We start from the raw sequence: 24,811 nt of genomic DNA on the forward strand, positions 1-24,811 counted from the left end.
CCCCATAGTCTTGATTTTAAAGTCTATTTTGTCTGATATGAGAATTGCTCCTCCACCTTTCTTTTGATTTCCATTTGCATGGAATATCTTTTTCTATCCTCTCACTTTCAGTCTGTATGTTTCCTTAGGTCTGAAATGGGTCTCTTGTAGACAGCATATATATAGGTCTTGCTTTTGTATCCATTCAGCTAGTCTATGTCTTTTGGGTGAAGCATTTAATCCATTTACATTTAAGGTAATTATTGATATGTATGTTCCTATTATCATTTTCTTAATTGTTTTGGGCTTGTTTTTGTAGGTCTTTTCCTTCTCTTGTGTTTCCTGCCTAGAGAAGTTCCTTTAGCATTTGTTGTAAAGGTGGTTTGGTGGAGCTGAATTCTCTTAGCTTTTGCTTGTCTGTAAAGCTTTTGCTTTCTCTGTTGAATCTGAATGAGATCCTTGCTGGGTAGAGTAATCTTGGTTGTAGGTTTTTCCCTTTCATCACTTTAAATATGTCCTGCCACTCCCTTCTGGCTTGCAGAATTTTTGCTGAAAGATCAGCTGTTAACCTTATGGGGATTCCCTTGTATGTTATTTATTGATTTTCCTTGCTGCTTTCAATATTTTTTCTTTGTATTTAATATTTTATACTTTGATTAATATCTGTCTGGCATGTTTCTCCTTGGATTTATCCTGTATGGGACTCTCTGTGCTTCCTGGACTTGACTAACTATTTCCCTTCCCATATTAGGGAAGTCTTCAACTATAATCTCTTCAAATATTTTCTCAGTCCCTTTCTTTTTCTCTTCTTTTTCTGGGACCCCTGTAATTTGAATGTTTATGCATTTATTGTTGTCCCAGAGGTCCCTGAGACTGTCCTCAATTCTTTTCATTCTTTTTTCTTTATTCTTCTCTGCGGTACTTATTTCCACTATTTTACCTTCCAGGTCACTTATCCGTTCTTCTGCCTCAGTTATTCTGCTATTGATTCCTTCTAGAGAATTTTTAATTTCATTTATTGTGTTGTTCATCATTGTTTGTTTGCTCTTTCATTCTTCTAGGTCCTTGTTAAACGTTTCTTGTATTTTCTCCATTCTATTTCCAAGATTTTGGATCATCTTTACTACCATTACTCTGAATTCTTTTTCAGGTAGACTGCCCATTTCCTCTTCATTTGTTTGGTCTGGTGGGTTTTTACCTTGTTCCTTCATCTGCTGCATATTTCTCTGTCTTCTCATTTTGTTTAACTTACTGTGTTTGGAGTCTCCTTTTCACAGGTTGCAGGTTCATAGTTCCCGTTGTTTTTGGTGTCTGCCCCCAGTGGGTAAGGTTGATTCAATGGATTGTGTAGGTTTCCTGGTGGAGGGGACTGATGCCTGTGTTCTGGTGGATGAAGCTGGATCTTGTCTTTCTGGTGGGCAGGACCACGTTAGTGGTGTGTTTTGGGGTGTCTGTGAACTTAGTATGGTTTTAGGCAGCCTCTCTGCTAATGGGTGGGGTTGTGTTCCTGTCTTGCTAGTTGTTTGGCATGGGGTGTCCAGCACTGCAACTTGCTGGTTGTGGAGTGGAGCTGGGTCTTAGCGTTGAGACGGAGATCTCTGGGAGAGCTTTCGCCAATTGATATTACATGGGGCCAGGAGGACTCTGTTGGTCCAGTGTCCTGAACTTGGCTCTCCCACCTCAGAGGCTCAGGCCTGACACCCCGCCGGAGCACCAAGACCTTGTCAGCCACACAGCAGTGAATGTGGCGGTCTCCATTATGAAGTCAGATTACGAGGGTCTACAATAGCTGTTCAGCTAGAACAGGCTGACTTGGTAGCACTTTGTCTACGACGCTGTCTCCAGCAGCTGGTCGCTAAAAGCGTAGGTCTCAGCATGTGCGGCCAGAATCTTAAACGTTTATATAGAGGTCTTCACTGGGTTCAGTCACGGATTCGGTACAGATGGTCTCAAGAACACCTTACTCTCTCAAGGTTGTGTGCTTGAAACAGCTCCTAAGCCTGAGGGTCTACAAGCTGCAGGAAGACGAGACCGCCAGGAGCGGCCTGAAAGCTGTGATTCTTGCCACGAACCCTGCTGCTGCCGTCGTGGAATCTGGCTTCCCCCGCCGCTCTGCAATGAGTTTTCAGTGAAGCTTTCTCTCTGTGCTGATGAGATTCATGTTACCTGAGTTGCCCAAAGCCACAGAGCTCTTAAATGTTGGGGCGGGGGTACAAACCCAGCAAACCTGGCTCCAAGGTCGGTGTCATCTCACCCTGTCTGAAGCAAGGTCCTGGAGCAACACCCCACTGTGTGTGGCAGACAGCGGGCAGGACCATTTTTGGTTTTTGTTTTTAACACTTTTGTTCACTTTAACAAAATGCTGACAGTATGGGTAGGTTTTTCTCCAAAATATATTGAGGTATTTCTTGTTAAGAGAGTAGGATTTTTTTAAATAGGAAACTTTTAGAGACCTCATGAAGCAAGGCTAGCCTTAGAGCAAGACAGACCACCTCTGTTACCTTGACTTCCCTAGGACTGAGGCTCTGTCCCCACCTTCTTCTATCACCTTTCCCCTACTTCCTTTCCAGAAGAAACTTGCTAACAGCATAAAGGTAACAGCGATATTTACCTCTGAACAGTGATTACATTGAATGGCCTCAAACTTCAGAACTGGGGTGAAGATAAGAGTTTCCTGGACTTCCATTTACTAATTATCATATTCAACTGTGAAGGCTACAAGGCAAATCCTAGTTCCAACAGGTTTTAAATCAGTTACAGCTTGACCAGAGTTTCAGTATTATTAGAACATGAGCCTATTCCATCCTCTCTTTGCTTTTTTGTATAAGAATATTTTCCAAAGGCCAGAATATTCTTAAAACCCCTGAGACAAAGTACTACAGAATTTATAGTGTTTTAACCATTGATATATATTTGGTTTTAGAAGCATTCTCATCTTTAAGATACCATGATATTGAAATCGGGACATCTCAAAAAGTTGGTTCAACTGGTTGGAAAAATTTTTTTTTTCTAGAGTAGATTGAGACTATTTCCAGATGCTGATTTTATAAGCGTTCAACTAAGAATTGCTCTTTGAAGGTCACCTCCCTACCACTGAACATGTTACGGAATAGAACATGAAACTCCTACATATTTTTAAAATTAAACAGGAAATTAAACAATATTATGTTTTTGGAGAGCATGTTGAGCCATACGGTCACCCCTATAGATAGATCACGCTCCCATTAGGGATGGCTTGAGAAACTGGCCTGTAGGATAAAGCCCATCCTCTTGGTAAAAACACACAAAATCCTTCTGATTGGTGACTGCTGACTTCTCCACCCACAGTTCCATCCTCTCCATGACTGCCATCCTACTTCCCAAGCATCAGCCATACCAAACCACAGTCAACTTTTGGTTAATGGGGGAAATAATTGCTAACATGTATTGAGACTTTATTGCCCTTCAGACACTGTGCCATGCACTTTTTATGTATTATTTAACCCTCATGATGGTACTTTGAAGAATATTATAATATTCATTTTGCAAATGAAGAAACTGAGATCAGAAAAGGTTAAGTGATTTGCCTAAAGTCCTACAGGTGGAGCAGTAATGCAGGAATAGAAGTCACAGACAACTCTTTAATATAGTTGTAGCTAGTAAACATGTAGTACAAAAGGGATGCAATGTAGACTAATGTAGTTAAAATCACAACCAAGTTTTAATAATGGATGTATAAAAGTAATAGAAGTATAATAGTTTAGGAACATTCAACCTTATATAAGTTCATGCATGATTGGCAAAAAAAAAGTAGCCAAAAGTTTACTCTGTTTCTTGAGTTCTTGTTTTTTGAGGTACCAGAATGGCACTTAATAGGGTCCCAGCATGTTCCCTTCATTGGCCCTTCCTGTCCTTATTCCTCAGCCCTCACAGCCATGACTGGGAAGGGCTGGAATCCAAGCCACAGGGCTTGGACTCCTGGCCTTTCCTCTGTAGCCAGCCACTCCTCTAAGGCCAGGACACTGCATTTCCCAGTCCACACCTGGTCTTGTTTGTGAGGGGTGTGGGGGCAATCCATGTTACAGTCAACATACCATGGCACCCACTGGTCACAGCAGCCCCCCAAATTTTAAGTCACTTCATGCATGGTTTGGGGGGAGGGAAGGAAGGCTAAATTAAGAAGGGGCTGTGCCCACCAGTCAGCCATCACCAAGACAGAACAGAGGCAAACAGCTCGGAAATGCTGCATAGAGAATGTGAACCCACAGGAAACAAAACAAATGAAAACACAAGCCTCTGGTAATTCATAGAAATTTCCAGGAAGACAATGAACTTCCCACAAGTCATGGAATTATGGGTTAAAGTTGATCTCATCTTGGTTGGGAGTGCATAAAACCTAGTTGATATCTGGGTTAGTTACTAGGTAGCTCCAAACCAAATAGATGCTTTCATTGTGAGCTCACACAGAGGCAGGGGCTCTGGCAGGCAGCCTAGATTTCCATCCTGGCTCTCTCACCCTAAGAATTGCAGAAAGTTACTAAACTTCTCCATGCCTCAGTTTCTCCATTTGCAAAATGGGGATAATAATTGTCTCTACCTAATGTGACTTTTACGAGGATTAAATGAACCACATAAAGTATTAAGAATACACAAAGCTCAAATGTCAACTATCGTCCACAAGTTAATTTCTTCACAAATGCACTTTTATTTATTTTTTTAAACACTAATTGAGCACTGCCAGTCTTGCAGCTCCCAGAACAAGACAAACTTTCTTATCCTCTGCTCCCTTGCCCCCTTCTTTACCTGAAAGATCTTTTCCCCAACTTCTTTACCTCACAGAAACCAATTCATCCTTAAAGACTCTCCTCAGGCATCACCTCCTCCAAGAAGCCTTCCTTGCCCTCCCTAAGTGAATTAGGAGCCCCTCCTCTGTGCTCACTTCCCTAATTCTGTCTCTGTCACCCTGGAGAGCCACCACTGTCTGATTACCCACAAGCCCCCTGGGGTGGAACGTAGGTCTGCTCTTTGAATTTCCAATGTTAGAGACACAGGAGGGCTGGGTGAATGTTCCCATGGTTGGAAACTATAGTCATTAAATATCTATTTATACACAGAAAATTTTTAAGGAGCCCTAAGAACCCCCACTGTCAATGCTCTAACCTCTTCCCTGTAATGTAACTGAAACCCTATCGTAAAATTACTCTTCTGGAAAAATGTTCCAGATTGGCCATCTCCCAATGACAAATTGTTTTTTTCTACTTATGATATGTGTAATTATATTGCAGCCATGCAAGTACTTATGGTTTTCTTTATCTTTTTAAGATTGCAACAGAAATTAGACACTTTTCTGAACCACCCAAGACAAGTATGCAATTAACTGCAACTAAATTGGTGTTAACAGCCAGCAGTTTTTATCACTTACAGGGCCTGATGATCTCTCTTGGAGCCCAGTGGTAGGACTGAGCTGGTTCCTATCAGTTCTAGTCTTCTTGATGACAGCTTCTTTGTTTTTATAAAAGACCCTTTCTTTTTGAAAGATGAGTGAAGTGATTATTTGCAGCATGGGGGAACAGCTCAGGCTACTTCCAAAGTATTGATGGATTTTAAGTCAATAATCTTAGTGTTAAAGCGTGTAGCCAAGTATACACAACTGCTCTGGATTAAGAGGCCAGAGAACAGGTTCTGATCCCAGCTTTGCTATGTGTGTCTCATCGGACAAGTTACTCTGTTTGGCTGGGCCTCAGTCTGGCTATCTGAATAATAATAATAATAATAATAATAATAATAATAATAATAATGGGGACTTCCCTGGTGGTCCAGTGGTTGGGACTCCACGCTTCCACTGCAGGGGACGGGGGTTTGATCCCTGGCTGGGGAACTAAGATCCCACATGCCACGTGGCATAGCCAATAATAATAATAATACTTATTAATAATTAATACTTATTATTAATAATAAGTATTATTATATATTTAATAATAATTATTAATAATTATTATTATCTTATACTTAATAATAATACTTATTATTTTAAAAACATTGATGGAGTGCTTAGCGCTGTACACACCAGGCATTGTTCTAAAAGATTTTTCATTTGGAGTAATTAACAGTTCTAAAAGCTTTTCAGGTTTTTGAGAATCCTACCAAATAGCCCTATGAGTTATCATAACCCCAGTTTTACAGGTGAGGAAGCTGAGGCAGAGAGAGGTTAAGAAACTCGCCTAAGGTTGACTAGTAACCTTGAGCTGGGATTCAAATCCAGGTGGTCAGGCTCCAGTGTCCATGCTGTTACCCTTTATGATGTGATTAGAGCTGTGACTGGCCTCATGGGTTATCTAGTACAGTATTGTGCTATGCTCTCTGAGGGCCCCGAGTGACTACCCTGGGCCACAGCAAGAACCTGCCTCTGTGGGCGGCTGTGTGGGTGGTATGGATGTGGGTGAAGAGGGGCACAGCAGGAACGTGCCTGCTTCATCAGTGATTGTCCAACTGGATGGACAGGTTACCTTAACTCTGCCCCCATGTCTCCCAGGATTACCTGAGGCTTTCTAACACATTTTGCAAATAAAGACCCCGAGGGGCTATGCTCTTACTGCCTCTTCTCTTGTATACTTTGTTGGTGAGACACTAAGGAGAGACAGCATGGTGCAGTGGAAAGGAGAGGGTTTGGATCCAGCCTGCAGTCAGTTCAAATTCAGCTCTGTGAACTTAATAGCTATGTGATCTTAGCAAGGGCCTAAAAGTCTCAGCTGTGCAAGAGGATAACACCCTGGGCCTCACAGGCTTGCTTTAGGGATGAATTAAAGCACTGTACATAAAATGTCTACATGGTGCTTGATGCTCAGTAAAATGCCATCTCTTTCTTCCACTCCCCACTCCGGGGTTGAGAGGTTGCAAGTGTCCCTGCTGGACACATATAATCAACTTAGTCTAACTCAGGCAGATTCTGTCATCAAGGGATCAATCTAAAGATTGAAAGAAACTAACTGTTATCAGAGGTTTTATGTCAGGTCATTTCATACATACCAGCTTCTCCTAACTGGGGCAACACTGACCCTGACTTTATATCCAGGTTCACTCAGTGTGACCTTAGGTAAATTATTTGACCTCTTCAGGCTCAGTTTTTTCATTGGTAAAGTGGTGGTCATAATATTACCTGACCTCATAGGACTGTTGTGAGAATTAAATGAGATGATGCATGCAAATGCTTCGTGCTCACTCAGTGGAGGCTGCAGCTGTCATTATTCCTATTTTGGTTTCCCGAGCTTCCTTGGCCCCACAGAAGCTTTCCTGACACCGTAAAAACAGGTTCAAAGTCACAGACTTAAATATGCAATTAAGGGGCAGGATCTGTTTCACAAGGAAGTCACTCATAACCATCCCAGCACAGATCACACCATCAGGTCAAGGATGACATATCCCAGCCCCTTCCTCTTCCTTCCACCAAAATCCTGTGCTTAGGGCTGCTTCTGGGGGAAGTATCCACAGCCGACTCTGATGAGCCATGAGCACAAGGACCTAAAAGTTTTTAGGAAGCCTCTTGGTTCAATAAGCACACACCTTCTAACTCATGGACCAAAAATAGTTTTTCTCTAGAGGGAGACTCAAGTAGAGATGTGTGTATATCATGTCATAGTGACAGAATGAGAGCTCAGATTATGGGGAGTCCCGCTACTGTGCCCCACCATGTCCCTCAGACAAGCACAATTAGTACTAGGACAGCATGTGTCCTATCTCTCCCCCCAACAGCACGTCCCCCTACCTGAAACATCAAGTTCGCCACCTACACCCCCATCCTCCAAACATACCATCTGTCCCTGTCCCTCGTTCTTATTTTCATAGTAGGACAGTAGGACTTATTTCATCAGTAAGACAGGGAGGGCCTCCATCCCTCACCCTAACCCCACACCCTTCCTGGGGCCAAGTTAAGAGCGTCTAAACAGACCTGAACTACTCTACTTGATCATCACATTGGATTCTTCCTCCCCTTCCTCAGTGGACTGCAATGTTGAATACACCCATAGCCCAACCAAACTGAGTCCACTAGACTGTGAGTGCCTTGAGGACAGGGTCCACATCTATCTTGCCCCATCCCATCCTTAGTGTCCAGCACGATGAGTGGCACAAAGTCGACCTCAAAAGATCTTTGCTGAATAAATGATGAATGAATAAATTCAGATTTTAGAGAAGGAGCAGAAGTCTTGAAACCAAGCAGGACCCTGTGGGGCCCTCATGGGTACAGGTCCTTTCTGTGTCTCCTGTTTCTTGTTTATAGGAAATAGGCTTCATTCAGCCTCCTTGATCTTCCCTGAGTTCCAAAGGGAAAATTCAAACAGTCGCTAATCAGGGAAGGGAGGAGATGCAGAAACAAAGGAGGAGCAGTCAAGAAGTGTATCAACTATTCATACCCACAACAACGTGGATGCGTCTCAGAATAATTATGCTGAGCAAAAGAAGTAGACAAAAATAAATATTGTATAATTCCATTCATATAAAAGTTGAACTAATCTATATTGACAGCAAGTAGGTCAGTGGTTGCCTGGGGATGGGTGGGGACAGGGAAGCATGAAGGGGAGGGATTACAAAGGCACACAAGGAAACTTTTAGGGGTGATGGATATGTTTACCCTCTTGATGGTGGTGACTGTTTCACAGGCATATACATATACAAATATTATAAAATTATACCCTTTAAATATGTGCAGGGTATTGTATGTCAATTGTATCTCAATCAAAAACAAGAGTAAAGGCCCTGAACCAAGATGGCGGAGTAGAAGGACGTGCTCTCACTCCCTCGTGCGAGAACACCAGAATCACAACTAGCTGCTGGACAATCATCAACAGGAAGACACTGGAACTCACCAAAAAAGATACCCCACATCCAAAGACAAAGGAGAAGCCACAACGAGATGGTAGGAGGGGCGCAATCACAGTTAAATCAAATCCCATAACTGCTGGGTGGGTGACTCACAAACTGGAGAACACATACCACAGGAGTCCACCCACTGGAGTGAAGGTTCTGAGCCCCACGTCAGGCTTCCCAACCTGGGGGTCCAGCAACAGGAGGAGGAATTCCTAGAGAATCAGACTTTGAAGGCTAGTGGGATTTGACTGAAGGATTTTGACAGGACTGGGGGAAACAGAGACTCCACACTTGGAGGGCACATACAAAGTAATGTGCGCATTGGGACCCAGGGGAAGGAAAAGTGACCCCAGAGGAGACTGAACCGGACCTACCTGCTAGTGTTGGAGGGTCTCCTGCAGAGGCGGGGGTGGCTGTGGCTCACCGTGGGGACAAGGACACTGGCAGCAGAAGTTCTGGGAAGTACTCCCAGCCACTTGGTGTGAGCCCTCCCAGAGTCTGCCATTAGCCCCACCAAAGAGCCCAGGTAGGCTCCAGTGTTGGGTTGCCTCAGGCCAAACAACCAACAGGGGGGGTAACACTAGGATGACTGACAGTGAAATCTAGACATTTGGGGCAGAAAATCCACCACATATTACATGCAGGGTTTGCACATGTGACCCATGACGAGGCATGAAGGACAGTCCAGCCTGTGCAGAGAACTCTTGAAATTACACTGACTGAAACTTACACCTACATTCCACCAATCATCTCCAAGGCCTCTCTCCCTCTTGCCCCCTACTTCCAAGAGAAATACCCCACTCAAAAGCCAATTGGGAAGACAGATCTAAGCATTGCCTCCTGTCTCCTTGTTTGGCTGGCTTACAATAAAGGCTTTTACCCTCTGCAAAAACCATTGCCGTGGTATTTGGTCTTTTTTGCTGTGCAGCAGGCAAACAGAGCCCACTTGCTCTGTTATACCATAAAACATCCTCTTTTGTCTTTAGCTGAGGATGGTATTTAAGGTGAAGGTTTCAGCCACTTTGGCAAGTTACTCAGTTTTTCTGGGTCTCTTCCATATATACATGTAATTAAAGTTTTGTGTGATTTCCTCCTGCTAATCTGTCTCATGTCAATTTAATTCTTAGACCTGCCAGAAGAACCTAGAAGTATAGGGGAAAATTTCTTCTTCCCCCTGAGGCAGGAGACAGATGGGCCCCAGGCTGAGCAGCTGGAGTTTGTCCCCTGTGGACAGATACTCCAAGAGGAAGGTAATAGCAGGAGGATAATAGGAGAGGCTGAGCCCTGCCCAGATAAAAGATAGAGACCACATATTTCTCATTCTCGAGGTCAAGGAGACCTTCCCAACTATACATGTTCAGAAAGGCTCCTTGGAGTTCAAAAAGGGAGTGATGTCAACCTACCCACAGGGCTCTTCACTGGAATCCATCTAGGCTAAGAGATGTGTATGCACACATGGGAGGAACCTGAGATAAACCAAATATGGACTCAGAACCAGGCAAAGCAAGATGATTGGCCAAAGGAAACCTGGAAGAAATGTCCCATATAAGTGATTCAAACAACATGAGGGCACAACTCTCTCTGAGTCCACCCGTATATCTATTCACACATACTTTTTAAAAAAATATTTATTTATTTATTTTGGTTACGCCGGGTCTTAGTGTGGCATGCAGGATATTTAGTTGCAGCGTGCAGACTTCTTAGTTGTGGCAAGCAGACTTCTTAGTTGTGGCATGTGGATTTTTTTTTTTCAGCTGTACCTTACGACATGTGGAACTTCCCCCCACCAGGGATCAGGCCTGCGCCCCCTGCAGTGGAAACATGGAATCTCAACCACTGGACACCAGGGAAGTTTGCATGCGGACTTCTTAGTTGCGGCATGCAGACTCTTAGTTGCGGCATGCCAACTCTTAGTTGCAGCCCGCATGCGGGATCTAGTTCCCCAACCAGGGATCGAACCCAGGCCCCCCTGCACTGGGAGCATGGAGTCTTATCCACTGGACCACCAGGGAAGTCCCTATCCACATGTACTCTTTTTTCTCCTAATAAACGTTTTATTTGTTTCACTACTTTCCATCTCTTTGTGGGAATTCATTTCTACAAAGTTGACAGGCCACAGGCCTTGTCACTGGCCACTGGTTTAGTGGCTAGGATTCAGTGCTCTTACTGCCATGGCCTGACTCCAAACTCCGGCAGGGGAACTGAAATTCTGCTTCAAGCTGCCGCAGGAGAGATCACCACCCCTCTCCATTTCTTTCCCTCCCCCTGTGTTATATGCACTGTGTGCTAGGCCAATTTGCTCTGCTTGTTATCGAACCAAGTCTGTGTGCCCACGCACAGTGAGGCCAAACAAACTGAAACATGAGTTTGGAGCAGAGAAAGGTTTATTGCAGGGTCAAGCAAGGAGAATGGGTGGCTCATGCTCAAAAGCCCAGAACTCCCTGATGGGTTTCAGGGAAGGGTTTTTAAAGGCAACATTTAGGGTGAGGGCTGAAGGGTGCATGACTTTCTTCTGATTGGTTGGTGGTGAGGTAACAGGGTGGTATTCCAGGAATCTTAATGATCAACCTTCTGGTTCCCACCAGTCTAAGGTCTCAGCATGTAGTTACCACACTCCACCTAGGTGGGGCCTTAGTTCCAGCAGAACAGCTCAGACCTATGTAACAGATTGTTGTGTGTATCCCTTGAGGGGGAACTAGGACTCTGTTTAATTGCTGCACTATTGTTTTTTGACTGCTTTTCCTTTGTTTCTGCATTCTCTCACTTCTCTAATTAGTAAGTCCTTGAATCTGCCCTTTGGAACCCAGGGGAGGTCTAGGAGGCTGAAGCCTTTATCTACAAACAGGAAGGGGGGGTGGGGATGTGGCATCGAGGGGACTTTGTATCTGGGAGGGCACTGCAGGGTCCTGCTTGGTTTCAAAGCCCCCTTTTCTTTGATACTCCTCAATCCTGAGGGGACAGGTGTGGGACAAGAAAAGGAATAAATTTCTGGATGGAGAGGTTAACCGTAACTTGGCCGGAGCACTTGGTTTTAGGGGGACTCAGTTTCATACTCATCTAGGAATGTTATCTTAGTGATCTTTCATGCCAGTACTTGGAACTCTTGTTTAGCTGAGTTCTCCCTGGATTTGCAAGGTTGGGTTTTTTTTAAGATTTAATTTTTTTAGAGAAGTTTTAGTTTTACAGCAAAATTGAGAGGCAGCTACAGAGATTTCCCATCTACCTCTTGCCCCTACACATGCAGGGTCTCCCCCACTATCAACATCCCCTCATCCCAGAAAACAGCCTCTTAGTAGCTCTGAGGGGACTGCTTCAAAGAGGTAGGGGAAGAGCCAGTACATATGTGAATTTTTTGGCTGGGAAATACATGTATCTAGCATACATTTTGGTAAAACATTACTGCTAATCACAGAGAACAGACATCTCAAGTTAATGATTTTAGTGCTCTTCTATGTATGAGAGGATGCAAGAATCTGGGGTCACTGAAATTCTTCCTTAGCTATGCATCTTAACTATCTAGGGGCTGGTGTAGCCAAAGCACGGAATGTGTTTTTCCCATCCTGAATTTCCCTCAGTGTGCATCGTCAGTGGAATTAACCCACATAACTGGATTATTAGTGACATTCTTTGTTCTTTTTGTTTACAGCTTGATGAACCTACATCGACACATCATTGTCACCCAAAGTCCATAGTTTAGGGTTCACTCTTGATGTTGTACATTCTATGGTTTTTGACAAATTTATAGTGACATGTATTCACTATTATAGTACCATACAGAGTATTTTCACTGCCCTAAAAAATCTGTGCTCCACCTATACATCCCTCCTCTGACCCAAACCTAGGCAAACACTGATTTTTTTTCCTGTCTCCATTGTTTTGCCTTTTCCAGAATGTCATATGGTTGGAATCATACAACATGTAGCCTTTTCAGGTTGGCATCTTTCACTTAGTAATATGCATTTAAGTTTCCTCCAGGTTTTTTCATGACTTGATAGCTCCTTTCTTTTTAGCTCTGAATAATATGCCTGGATGTAACTGTCTGGATGTACCACCGTTTATTTATCCCTTCACCTACTCAAGGACATCTTGATTGCTTCCAAGTTTTGACAATTATGAATAAAACTGCTATAAACATCCAAGAGCAGGTTTTTGTTTGGCCATAGTTTTCAGCTCCTTTGGGTAGATTACAAGGAGTGTGATTTGCTGGATTACATGGTAAGAGTAGAGCATAAGTTTTTACTCTGTTGACCAACTCACCTCCTTCGGTCTGTGCCTGCATTCTCTCCTGGTTCTCCTTTCACCTCTCTGATGCTTCCTCTGGCTTCCTCACTTCCTCCTTAAATATTCCTTAAATGCAATGTGACTGGCATATAGTAAGCACTCAATAACTATCAATTTCTCCTCCACTCCTCACCCCCTCCAACCCCCAAACACTCCTCCAACCAAGGCCAGCCATCCTGGTGGCCAGATGGGCTGGGGAGGCTCCAGGGACTTTATAACCCTCTGCTCTCATGCTTCTGCTGAGAGATGCCAGGCTCTTGCTGGCAGATGCCTAGGGAAACTGAGGCTCAAGGGCACCACTTCATCTTAGCAACAATTAAAGGTGGGAAAAGTGACAGTTCTTCTCCTTTTTGCGATACAGTTATTTATTTCCTTCATCATAAATACACAGTTCAGAAATATGAACCAATGAAACAAAATAATTATGCCACAATCCCAAAATTATGGGAAATTTATAATCAGTGAGTGGACAGTAAAACCACACAAAGAAAAACCACATTTAACAAATTCTGCTAAGTAATGTGGATGAATCTCTTAGGAAAAATGAAAGTTGATTCATGTCTTTCATTTCATGCCACAAAAATTCTAGATCAGGATATTCCATGGAATCATGTAAAAGATTAATAGGTGATATAAGAAAGAGTGTTGCTCAAATGCATTGGAGAAAATCTGTCTACTGTGTCCTCCTCCTGGAAATACACAACATACATTTGTCTCGTTGTTCACTGCTGTATTCCCAGCCTCTAGAGTGCCTCATAATAGAGCTCAACAAATATTTTGCTCAATGAATAAAGTACCATATTTATGATCTGATAAGTGCCGTAATAACGGAGCTGTTTAGTTTTTGTCTAATTCATTATTTTCCAATTTTATTTGACTATAGAACCCCTTGAGAAAATGCATTAACACCCAAAGAGATAAGAGGAAACTGGTGTGGGAAACACTGCTTAGAAAAAATTTATGTTAATTTAGGAAGAAATATATATATGTTAGGTAGTTAGTCAGACACGAGCAGGTCCACACCCCATCCTGGAAGGGGTCATCTTTCCCTCCCCCACCTGGACACTGGTATCAGAACACACCCAGAGGTCCTCCCTCTTGTCACCAAGGACCACTGCTAGGTTTCCAGTTACATCAGGACCAAACAAGATAAAAACTGCCAGCACAGGTTGGTGCAGGCGCACCAAGACCTAAAAGGTGGCTCAAGGTAACCAGGGGTTCATTATGCCGTATTTTTAATAAATTAGCATTTCGGTTTTTGCCCCTCCACCCACCATGGGTTTCGAGTGGGTGCTTATGGGTAAGCACCTGCACACTGGGAGAAAAGTTATATAACCTAAAGCTGTCAATCAACTTGTCAGTCAAATGATGCAGGACACAGGGAGGGACCACCAATCTAAAAAACCCAACCCTACCCCATTGCAGTGCTGCTTCTGGTTTCCAGACAGCACGCTCTCATCCTTTCTCAAGAACATACTTTCACTTTTGCTGAATAAAACTCTTAAAACTCCTTAAAGCTCCTCTATGTCTCTCAACTGAATTGTTTCCCTTGAGAGGGCAAGAACCGAGGGAATCGCCCTTCCACTGGTGACATATTTATTACTTACTATTGAGATAATAAAAAAAAATTTGAGGAAAAACTGGAAAGGTGTAACCACAGAAGCATTCAAGTAAATTTTTATTATTTTCTTTCGTTTAAGAGTAACCATTAGAATTGGAGAAATTGTGACAACTATGACAGATAAAAATTTGCTAATAAAACATAAAAAAGATTAAATACAGACTCATAAAGAATACAAACTCCTAAATAGGCAGAGAACACACCGACCAGGCAGTGTGTATGAGGGAATTATTGTCAGCATTTTAAAGGAAAATATTTAGTTTCGCTAATAATTAAGGAAATGTAAATTAGTCCACTTCCATACCATTTTTTAAAAATTTATTTATTTATTTATTTTTGGCTGTATTGGGTCTTCATTGCTAAGTGCGGGCTTTCTCTAGTTGTGGCGAGTGGGGGCTACTCTTGGTTACAGTGCAGGGGCTTCTCATCGTGGAGGCTTCTCTTTGTCTTGGAGCACAGGCTCTAGGACCACGGGCTTCAGTAGTTGTGGCACGTGGGCTTCAGTAGTTGTGGCGCAGGGCCTTCAGTAGTTGTGGCTCATGGGCTCTAGAGCGCAGGCTCAGTAGTTGTGGTGCATGCGCTTAGTTGCTCTGCGGCATGTGGGATCTTCCCGGACCAGGGCTTGAACCCCATGTCCCCTGCATTGGCAGGCGGATTCTTAATCACTGTGCCACCAGGGAAGCCCCCATACCATTTTGCAAATGTTAAATCAATAAGCTCTTAAAACCCTGTTTTAGAAAACACACACTTTGAAGCATTCTTGAGTTGCTATGGGTTGGTACAGTCTTTCTGGAGGACAATCTGGCAAAGTTTATAAAATAAGACATTAAAATAGCTGTACCTTTTGACCAAATTATTCTACTCGTGGAAATTTTCCCTCTGGAAATAATTCAAGAGGAAAAAAAAAGCCCAAACAAAATGTTTGCATAGGGCAAGAATTCTCAGGGGGGAAGACAGAGAGGCAGACCCCCAGTGGGAAGAATCTGAATTACCTGCAGATTTTTTGTAGTCAGCACCTGCTTTTCCCCTTTCCTGAGTTTCTTATACCTTCCTTCCACACTCTTGCCTATATTCTCCTGGTTAGGAATCCCATTCTACCCTTCCACCTTTCACTTTTTTTTATTTTTTATTTTTATAACTGAACTGTTAAGTGTATTTTTTTTTATTTTTTAAATTAATTAATTTTTTTGTGTGTGTGGTACGCGGGCCTCTCACTGTTGTGGCCTCTCCCATTGTGGAGCACAGGCTCCAGACACGCAGGCCCAGCGGCCGTGGCTCACAGGCCCAGCCTCTCCGCGGCATGTGGGATCCTCCCAGACCGGGGCACGAACCCGTGTCCCCTGCATCGGCAGGTGGACTCTCAACCACTGCGCCACCAGGGAAGCCCTTAAGTGTATTTTTTAAGTGCTCAAATCAAAGATAAATGATCACAATGTGAACACACCCATATAACCACCAGATCAAGAAATATACTATCATCAGCCCCATCCCAGTCCCAGTCTCTGCCTGCATCCTCCACACCATCATCCTGACACCTAACACTATAAAATGGTTTGACTTTTATATAATCATTATCACATAGTAGGCATTGTTTTATGTCTAACTTCTTTTACTCAACATAATATTTGTAAAATTCATCTATGTTGTTACTGTGTGTAGCTGCAGTTTTTTGTTTGCTTTTGCTTGTTTTGCTGTTAGATATTCCATTGCATTAATATACTACAATTTATTTATCCAGCCTATTTTCATGGACATTTGCACTGTTTCCAGTTCTTGGCTATTACCAGTTATGCTGTTAACAATCCTGCATGCCTGTTGGTGTACCTGGGCACACATTTTTTGTGGTGTATACCAAGGAGTCAGGTTGCTAGGTTACAGAGTAAGCCATTGTTCAACTATTTTAGATAATGCAGAACAATGTGTCAAAGTTGTATCGGTTTGCACTCCCCATAGCAGTGTATGAGAATACCCATTGCCCCACATTTTTGCCAGCTTGGCATTGTTAGTCTTTTAATTTTAGCCATTCTGGAGGGTAAATGGTGATGATACCTCATTGTGGTTTCAATTTGCGTTTCCCTGATGCAAATTAAAGTGAAAGTACTCCCCCTAGTGGTTGAAATCTGAATTACCTGGGAAGTTGGCGGGGGGCGGGGGTCTGTTTTAAGTATTCAGGCTTCCCCTATATCTAGGCCCTCCTTCACCTCTCTTCCTCTTCCAAGAGTCTCCAAGAATGAAAAGTCGACCATCTTTCATAAGTTCATCGTGCACTGGATATCCTCTTTTATAAAGTGCCCCTTTAAGTCTTATGCTCATTTTTCTATTGAGGTTTTTTTTTTTTTTAACTTGTAAGAGTTCTTTACAGATTCTGGCACAAACTTTGTTATTTGCATGTGTTGTTGCACACACCTTTTCCATTTTAAACCTTTAAATCAACTCATTTCCAACACAACATTGTAAACCAACTATACTTCAATTTAAAAAATAAAAAATAACTCATTTTCACCTGTGCAAGAGGCTCAATGCAAGTTTCATTGTCATACTTAGGAGTTACCAGTAGATGGCGCCCTAGCCTTGCTCCTGAGGCTTCCACCGGCTGCGCCTGACTTTCAGCTAAATTTCCCAAAATTTAGCAAGTATTAAAGAATGAGAAATCAAACTTTAAACCATCATACAGCTAGATGGAATACAGCTGCAACTGGGTCTTTTGGTGGGAACAACACATTAATGTTTTTTGCTCCGAATAAAGGAATAAAAAGGTCTTTACCACAAGGCAGGAAAGACTAGCGAGGCTGTCCGGTGATGGGCGGGGCACCAAGTGGAATCCATGGAAACACCTTCTAAGAGTAACCTGCAGGCGGAAGAAAACGAATAACTGCCACGCCTAGCATTTAGACACTGTTTTACTGTTTACAAAAGGCTGGTACCCACTAGCACAAGGTCTGAGAGGGGAACAGCGGTTTGGTCTCAGTTCCTGCCTCCCTCTGCCCCTCCTTCCGCCTCCACTCAGGGTGCAGATTTCCCTGAGCTGCGCCCCACTCAGACGTGGACCGACCTTCCGTCCTCCTCCCTCCTCCCTGTGCCCGCTCCCCACTGAATGAAGGAATGAACTAGTGAATGAATGACAAGGTCCTGGCTTTCCTGAGCTTAGAAATCAGAGCACATAAACCTACACGCAAAGGAAGACCCCAAGGGAGAACGTGGAAACGCTACAATTAGAGGTGCAACTCCAAGAGCCGGAGGGGGCGGGTGCGATGGGTTGGCTTGCGGTGGGCTGTGATTATGAGCAAGGGGAAGGCACCTTTAGTTACGGGAAGACATAAATCGAGGACCGAGGCATATTTGGGGTGTGGTGAGAAGGTGACCCCTTTTCTCCAACTTTCACAATGGTGATTGGCAAGAACACAGAAACATCAAACCAGAGATTCAGCTTACTTCCTGCAGTAGCCAAGACAAGGTTTCCACCACAGTGGGTCGCCACGTCTGATGTCCCCACAAAGGGGGACAAAGACTGGCCCATTTAGAACATGTCTCTGGTGGTTTTCATTTTCACTGTTCAGAAATGCCCAGAGGCTGAGTTGCACCCCCGAAGCTCTCTCTGTCCCACATCTGTTCAGACCCAGCATGACCTGCCTTGCAGCCCATGGATATAAAGAGAGGCTCAGAAAGAGAGGCTTTGTCTCCTTTTGTTTTCTTCATTGCAGGTGATTGGGCAAGCTTGCTTTCTGAGAAATATGGAAGTTCCAATCCTCACAGGATTTCACACTTTTCAGGGTGAAGGAAATTGCACCACTCGAACTTCCTGGCTCTGGGGGCTGCCAGGGTGGGTGTCCAGAGGCTGCGGCCTGGGCGGGTGCAGAAAGCACACATCTGTGGGTGGAAGAGGTGCCCAGGGCCCAGCTCTGCCCCTCCTGGGTCTGACTTTAAATGGGGATTCAGAGGCTTGCTACCTGTCACATGTGCCACCCACACGGCCTGGGCAGGGAGAGGATGCCAGGCAAGAGTGCACTGAAGTTTGGGGCTTGGAATCCCCCCCTTTTCTCCTGGCCCAGGTGGCACTCAGTGGTTTGCTGGAGCTGGTTTGTACTGCTTGCAAGAGCCAATTGTTAAGTTTTCAGGAATTGTGCAAAGCAGTTGTTAAAACAGCCATTATTTTAACAATTAAATTACAAAATCTTACAAGAGAATAAATTATATTTTTAAGAAGCAGCAAATACTCAAAACTTCCTATTTTACTGCATTTTGTAATTATATTTGCTTTTGAGGCTGTCTATGCCTATTGTGTTTGCTTGCTGGAAATATTATGTGACAGTGTACTACTGCCCATCTGTTCCCAATTCTGCATTCAGTGACATCCTGTTGGTAGCTTGAAATCGGTCACGGTGGGAATATTTACACTGCAGAAAGCAGGAAATGTGACCCATTAGGGCTTTCCGCCCCCAGTGCCTGTTATACGTTGGCCAGAGCACCGCTGCAGCTGGGACCTGGATGTGCAGTGGCTGGGAGGGCAGCTGGCCCTGGGTTTTCCACCGGCTGCTGCCAGTGCAGGACCTTTTCTCAGGCAGATGAGAGAGGAGGGAAGGGGAGGAAGCGGATAGAAACTGGGAAACACCCTTGGTTCCCCCAGGACACAGCGGTGGAGAGCCTGGCTCACTGGGGGGTGGGCAGGACTATCTGGAGGAACTCAGGGAAGGAAAGCCCGGAGCATGAGGGTGATAAGCAGAAATGAGATAAGCGACTGAGTGGAGCAAAGTGTAAAGTCCAGGAGGCGGGGCTTGTGAAGACAAAGGGGAAACACAGAATGTGGCATTCTTGTGACCACAAAAGGGAGGTGAGGGGCTTCCCTGGTGGCGCAGTGGTTGAGAGTCCGCCTGCCGATGCAGGGGACACGAGTTCATGCCCCGGTCCGGGAAGATCCCACTTGCCGCGGAGCGGCTGGGCCCGTGAGCCATGGCCGCTGAGCCTGCGCGTCCGGAGCCTGTGCTCCGCAACGGGAGAGGCCACAACAGTGAGAGGCCCGCGTACCGCAAAAAAAAAAAAAAAAAAGGGAGGTGAGCCCAGAACACACAAAATTTGAGCCCCATGGAGTTGGGTTTCACCGAAGGCTCTGCAGTGCTGGTGCCTGTCCGGGGCTGTTATAATGGGATCGTAAGGACGAGGCTGGAGGGAACAGAGAAGTCACAGGCTCACTCACAGTCCTGAGGTAGGAGCTCCTGGTGCTTCTCCATCCCCCCTGACTCCCTCAGTCCTCGGCCCCCTACTTAAAAGTTCTTCTCTCCAGGGCATTCCAGCCCTCCTCCCCATATCCTGCCATACATTCACCCCTAAGGTTTCCAGAATCTTCTATTCCTGGAGACACCCCAATCTGGAGCTGGATGTCCCACAGGCACCCAACTTTCCACCTAGTCCTCCAAACCTACTCTCCACGGGCTCCCATCTCAGGCAGATGCCAAACCTAGAAGGCCTCATAGGTCCAACAACTGTCACAGCTCAGAGGAGCCCCTCCATCACCCTACACCCCTCCTCCTCCCCCACCCTGCCTCCCAGACCTCTGACCACTGCTTCCCAAACTTAAATGACTTCTTCTTTCATGTTCCTCATGTTTTGAAAGTTGCCTATGACATTGCATGTGTTAAACAACATCACCTACCCTTAAAGTTGCATAAGCAACTTCCAATCAGAATTTCACCCATTAAACACCCACTGAGCAGTTACCACATGCCGTGCTGGCCAGTGTACTGGGCACGGGGTTGCAGAGGTGAACAGGGCCCGGCCCCGGCCCTCCAGGGCTCACGGCTTACTTAGGGGAGAGTCACATAAAGAAGTAATAAAATCATAACAATGCTCCGAGGTAAGGACAATGTCTCTGCCGCCTGGACACTGTCTCCAGCCATTCTCCAGACCAAAGCCAAAAAGGGATTCCTGGGACACAAAGCCGACCAAGTCATGCCCTTATGTAAAACTTTTAGTGGATCCCAATTGCTCTTAGGATAACACCCAAACTCTAGTTAGCTTGGCTTCTCAGCCCTTACTGACCCAACCCACATTAACATGAGAATTCTCATTTACTCGTTCACTTAACGCCAATTTAACTGAACACTTACTGTGTGTCAGGCATTGTGCTGGGCACCAGAATCCTGAGAAAATATAACGTACAGCATTTCCTCTCCTGGAGCTTGTAAACTAGCAGGGGATACAGATCTCAAGCAGATACTTATACAAATAATTGATTACAATTGTGATGAGGGCGGGAAAAGGAACATTTCCTCCTCAGCTCCCTTCTTTGACCACGACTCCTGGCGGGGCCTGCCTGCCGGCCTTGCCTATGCCATTCCCTCTCCTGAGATGCCCTCTCTCCTTCAATTGGCCAGATCTCTGTAACCGCCCAGGTATCGGGTCAAGGTTCCCTCCTCTTGGGAGTCTTCCCTGAACCCCCTTGTGGTTCCGTGGTGGGTCTCACCCCTGTGAGGACGCTAAGTACAGGCCTGTGTCCCCGAGGCCCAGCACAGGGCTCCTGCGAATGACCACTAGGTCCCTCTTTATCCACGTGTGAATGTTTGCATTTAAAATTTTTTTCATTATAAAATTATTTACATCGATTTCGCATATTTATGAAGGCTGGAGCTGAGTGCAAATAAAGGAAACAGAAATGGTTTTTTTAAAACAAGGATGCTTGTGAAGATGAGAGCTTTCAGGCGACTGTGAGTTAAAGAGTGAGAGGGGTGGGCTGCGGAGGAGGCGGGGCGGCGTGGTGAGGGCGGCTGTAGGGCGAGGGGCGCCCTCGGCCAGGCTGGCTTTTCCGGGGTGGGGGGGAGGGGCGTCCCCATCTTTCCCACGGGCTCTTGGCCCCGAAGCCCCTGCTGACTTCCTGCTGTCACCCACCATCCTGCCCCGAAGCCCGGTGTCTGCCCCTGGGCTTAGCTTCTGTGGGCTACTCATTGCCCTGGGGAGAGAGGGGCACCGGGAAAGGAGGGGAACCCCAAGGGGGCGGGAGCAGCTGGACCCTCTTGCATCCTAGCGCTCTTGCACCCCGGGGCAGCCTGGCCGAGCCGGCTGGACTCCCCTCTGCTGCGTCTTGGGGAGGAACTCCACTCCCACCGCCGAAGTCCCGCCCAAGTCCCGTGGTGGCAGCCGGTCCAGGAGCAGCCGAGGTAGGGTAGGGAGGCGAGGCCTGTCACTCACCCGCTTGCAAAAGCCGCCTGTCCCTCTAGAAGAGGCTTTGTTCTGCCTGGGAGTCGCCCACCTCCAGCAGCTTATGCGCAGAGCCCCACGCTGCTCCCGCAGCTTCCTCCTCCCTCGGAATCACAGAGCTGGAAGATCACCTGGTCGGCCCCCTTCACTTAACAGCTGAGGAAGCTGAGCTCCTGAGAGGGAATTAGTGACCAAGCAAGGTACCACAGCCGGTAAGGGCAATCGTGCTTTCAAACAAACAAATAAGAAAGGCAGCCTCCTGGCCCTCACTCAGCCTGGGGCCCCTTTGCTAAGCCCTGCTGCCCACGTGTCTGGGGTAGGCTGCCCCAGCTTCTCCAGCTGGTTTGAACCTGAAAGTTATGCCTCCAGTGAGTGAAACTCACAAGCCTCATGGCCAACCCCCCGCCCCCCGCCCCCCGCACCTTCCTCCACACCCACCTGTTCATCTGCCCCTCTGACCAGGAAGTGGGGCAAAGCTGGACCCAACCTGACAGGCTCTCCCAGGCAGGGACCTAGAGCAGGGGCTGCACAGTGACTCTGAAGCAGGACTCACCTGGACTGGGAGTGGCTGCCTTACCACCTTAAGGAAGGAAACCAAGCACAGGTGTGCCCTGTTTGCCTTCCTGGCTCACAAACATGATGGGTCTCTACCCGCCTGACAGGGTAAAGCTCCAAGCTCTTAGCCCAGCCCTGAAGCCCTTCCCAGTCGGGCTACAACCTGCCTGTCCAGCCTCATCTCCCACCACCGTGGACCCCACGCTCCTTCCTGCGTTGTCACACCGTCCTCAGATTGCACCACACCCTCCAGCCCTCTTTGGCTTTATAGGTGCTGTTCCCTCTGCCTTGAACACCCTTCCCTGCTTCTCCACATAACCAGCTCCTTATTGTTAAGACCCACCTCGGAGGTCGTCTCCCATCCTCTGTGCAGATGCTTTCCTCCTCTTCCTCCTCCTCCTTTTCTGGATGATTCAACCCAGTGATGAATCCTTTCACAAAGACTCATGCCGTTACTGAACTCTGGCATACTTTTACCAACAAATAGATATGATGAGTGCCTACTACACGCCAGGCACACACCAGCGGTTAGTGATCCAATGATGAGTGAAAAATCCGGATGGCACTCCAGATTTGTGCGGGAAGAAATTAATTTTCCAAATGCGCATAGAATGACACCGTGAAAAAGTTATTAAAGGAGAGGGTCACAGGACTGTGGAAGTGCAGGCAAGAGGGCCTGTCCGGGGGTCCGGGAAGGCTCCTTTGAGGAAGAGGTTTGCACATCAATCCACCCACCCACCCACCCACCCATACATTATGGACCACGTTCCAGGGTTTGCTTAACAAGGTGCCAGCACATACTGACTGCTCGTGGGTCATTTCCCCAAGGTCCTTCAGAGCAAGAGGAAACCCGCATCTCCTGGCTGCATAGGCCTCACCCAACAACAGGCTCAAGTTTTTAAGTGTAAGTTTTCCGGTCAAGGAGAAAAAGAATTTTTTGTGTGTGTGTGTTCGAAGCAGCTTAAACTGAAGCTGACCTCACCATGGGTGTCTCAGGTTGTTTTTGGTGAAGATAATGAGCCAACTTTCCAAGAACCTCGGGACACACCCAGATTGCCCAACACTACAGGGCAGTGCAGCCCAGACACCTCCCAGCCCCTTCCCCTCCTTAGTGCCAGCTCCTCTGTAGCCAGAAGTCCACAGGGGACCATCCCAAATGAACCTTCTCCAGGGTCTGCTTGGGGCATGGTCAAGGGCAGGCCTGAAGGAGGGACTCTCAGACCAGTCAGATGAGGCATAGACCAAACTGTCTGCCCACCATCAGGAGATGGATGATGACTGTGCCCTCTGATGCTCTGCTCTGAGCTGCCCTCACCCCTTCCCAGGGCTCTGAGCTCATTAACAGTAATCCTACTGGCTCTGGACACAAGCTGTCGCCCACACCTCGGCTTCTTCCTGGCTTTCTGCTCAGGTCCCCTTTCTCTCTCCTGACTAGCTTCTTTCCACCTCTAGTCCCTCAGTAACTTGAGGTGTAAGTAGCCCTATGACGGCCCTGACTTCTCTCCTGGCTGTCACCCTTGTCTCTTACTTTAAGCTTCTGAGAGAGTCTGACCGACCTAATAAGCCTTTTCAAGCTGGGGTCTCGTGAGGCCACTCAGAAGAAGATTGAAAACCCTGTAGATCCTTTAAGATCTAATCTCAGCCCTTTCTCATCCTGTCTCCTTCCTGCTGATCAAATTGGTTTTCCTTTTGGATGTAAAGAGGGCTACTACGCCATCATAAAATCTTCCAGATACCGTGGCTTAGAACATAACTTCTGGGCTCAGTTTCCCGAGCTTTGTCTTCCAAACAAAACCCTTTCTCTCCCAACTTGCCACACATATATGCATATTGGCTTTTGGGAGGGCTGTGGTCTCAGCTATGGATTTTGAAGCCTCTATATTAATATTTATTTGCTCTAGACCAGAGCTTCTCAAACTTTAGCCATGCAATAACCTGAAAAGTCTGTGTATTGAAACTCAGAATCCTGGGCCTCCCTGCCAGAGATTCAGATTCAGCAGGTCTGGGGTGCAGACCCAGGTGATGCGGATTCTGCCAGCCCACCAAGCTGCACTTGGAGGAGGACTGTTCTTGCATCCCAGTCCTCACCCTGAAGCAAAAGTTACTCTGGCTTAACACTGGAGGGAAGAAGAGCAATGAGGAAACAGTGCAGGGATGAGATATCTCAGTGAGGACATTTCTAAGTATTAACCTACCTCACTGGTTTACCCCTGAGATGAATCCCCCTTTGCCAAGCAAGGTTTTGAGAAGTTAGGAAACCCACCCAGGTCACCCAGCTCTTGACTTGCAGAGCCTAGAGTCAGGTGCTAACCTGTCTGCTTGCTCCCTGCCCACTGTGCCCAACAT

This window comes from Mesoplodon bidens, assembly GCF_964165515.1.
Source record: "Mesoplodon bidens genome assembly, chromosome: 3".
In the NCBI taxonomy this organism is placed as follows: domain Eukaryota; kingdom Metazoa; phylum Chordata; class Mammalia; order Artiodactyla; family Ziphiidae; genus Mesoplodon; species Mesoplodon bidens.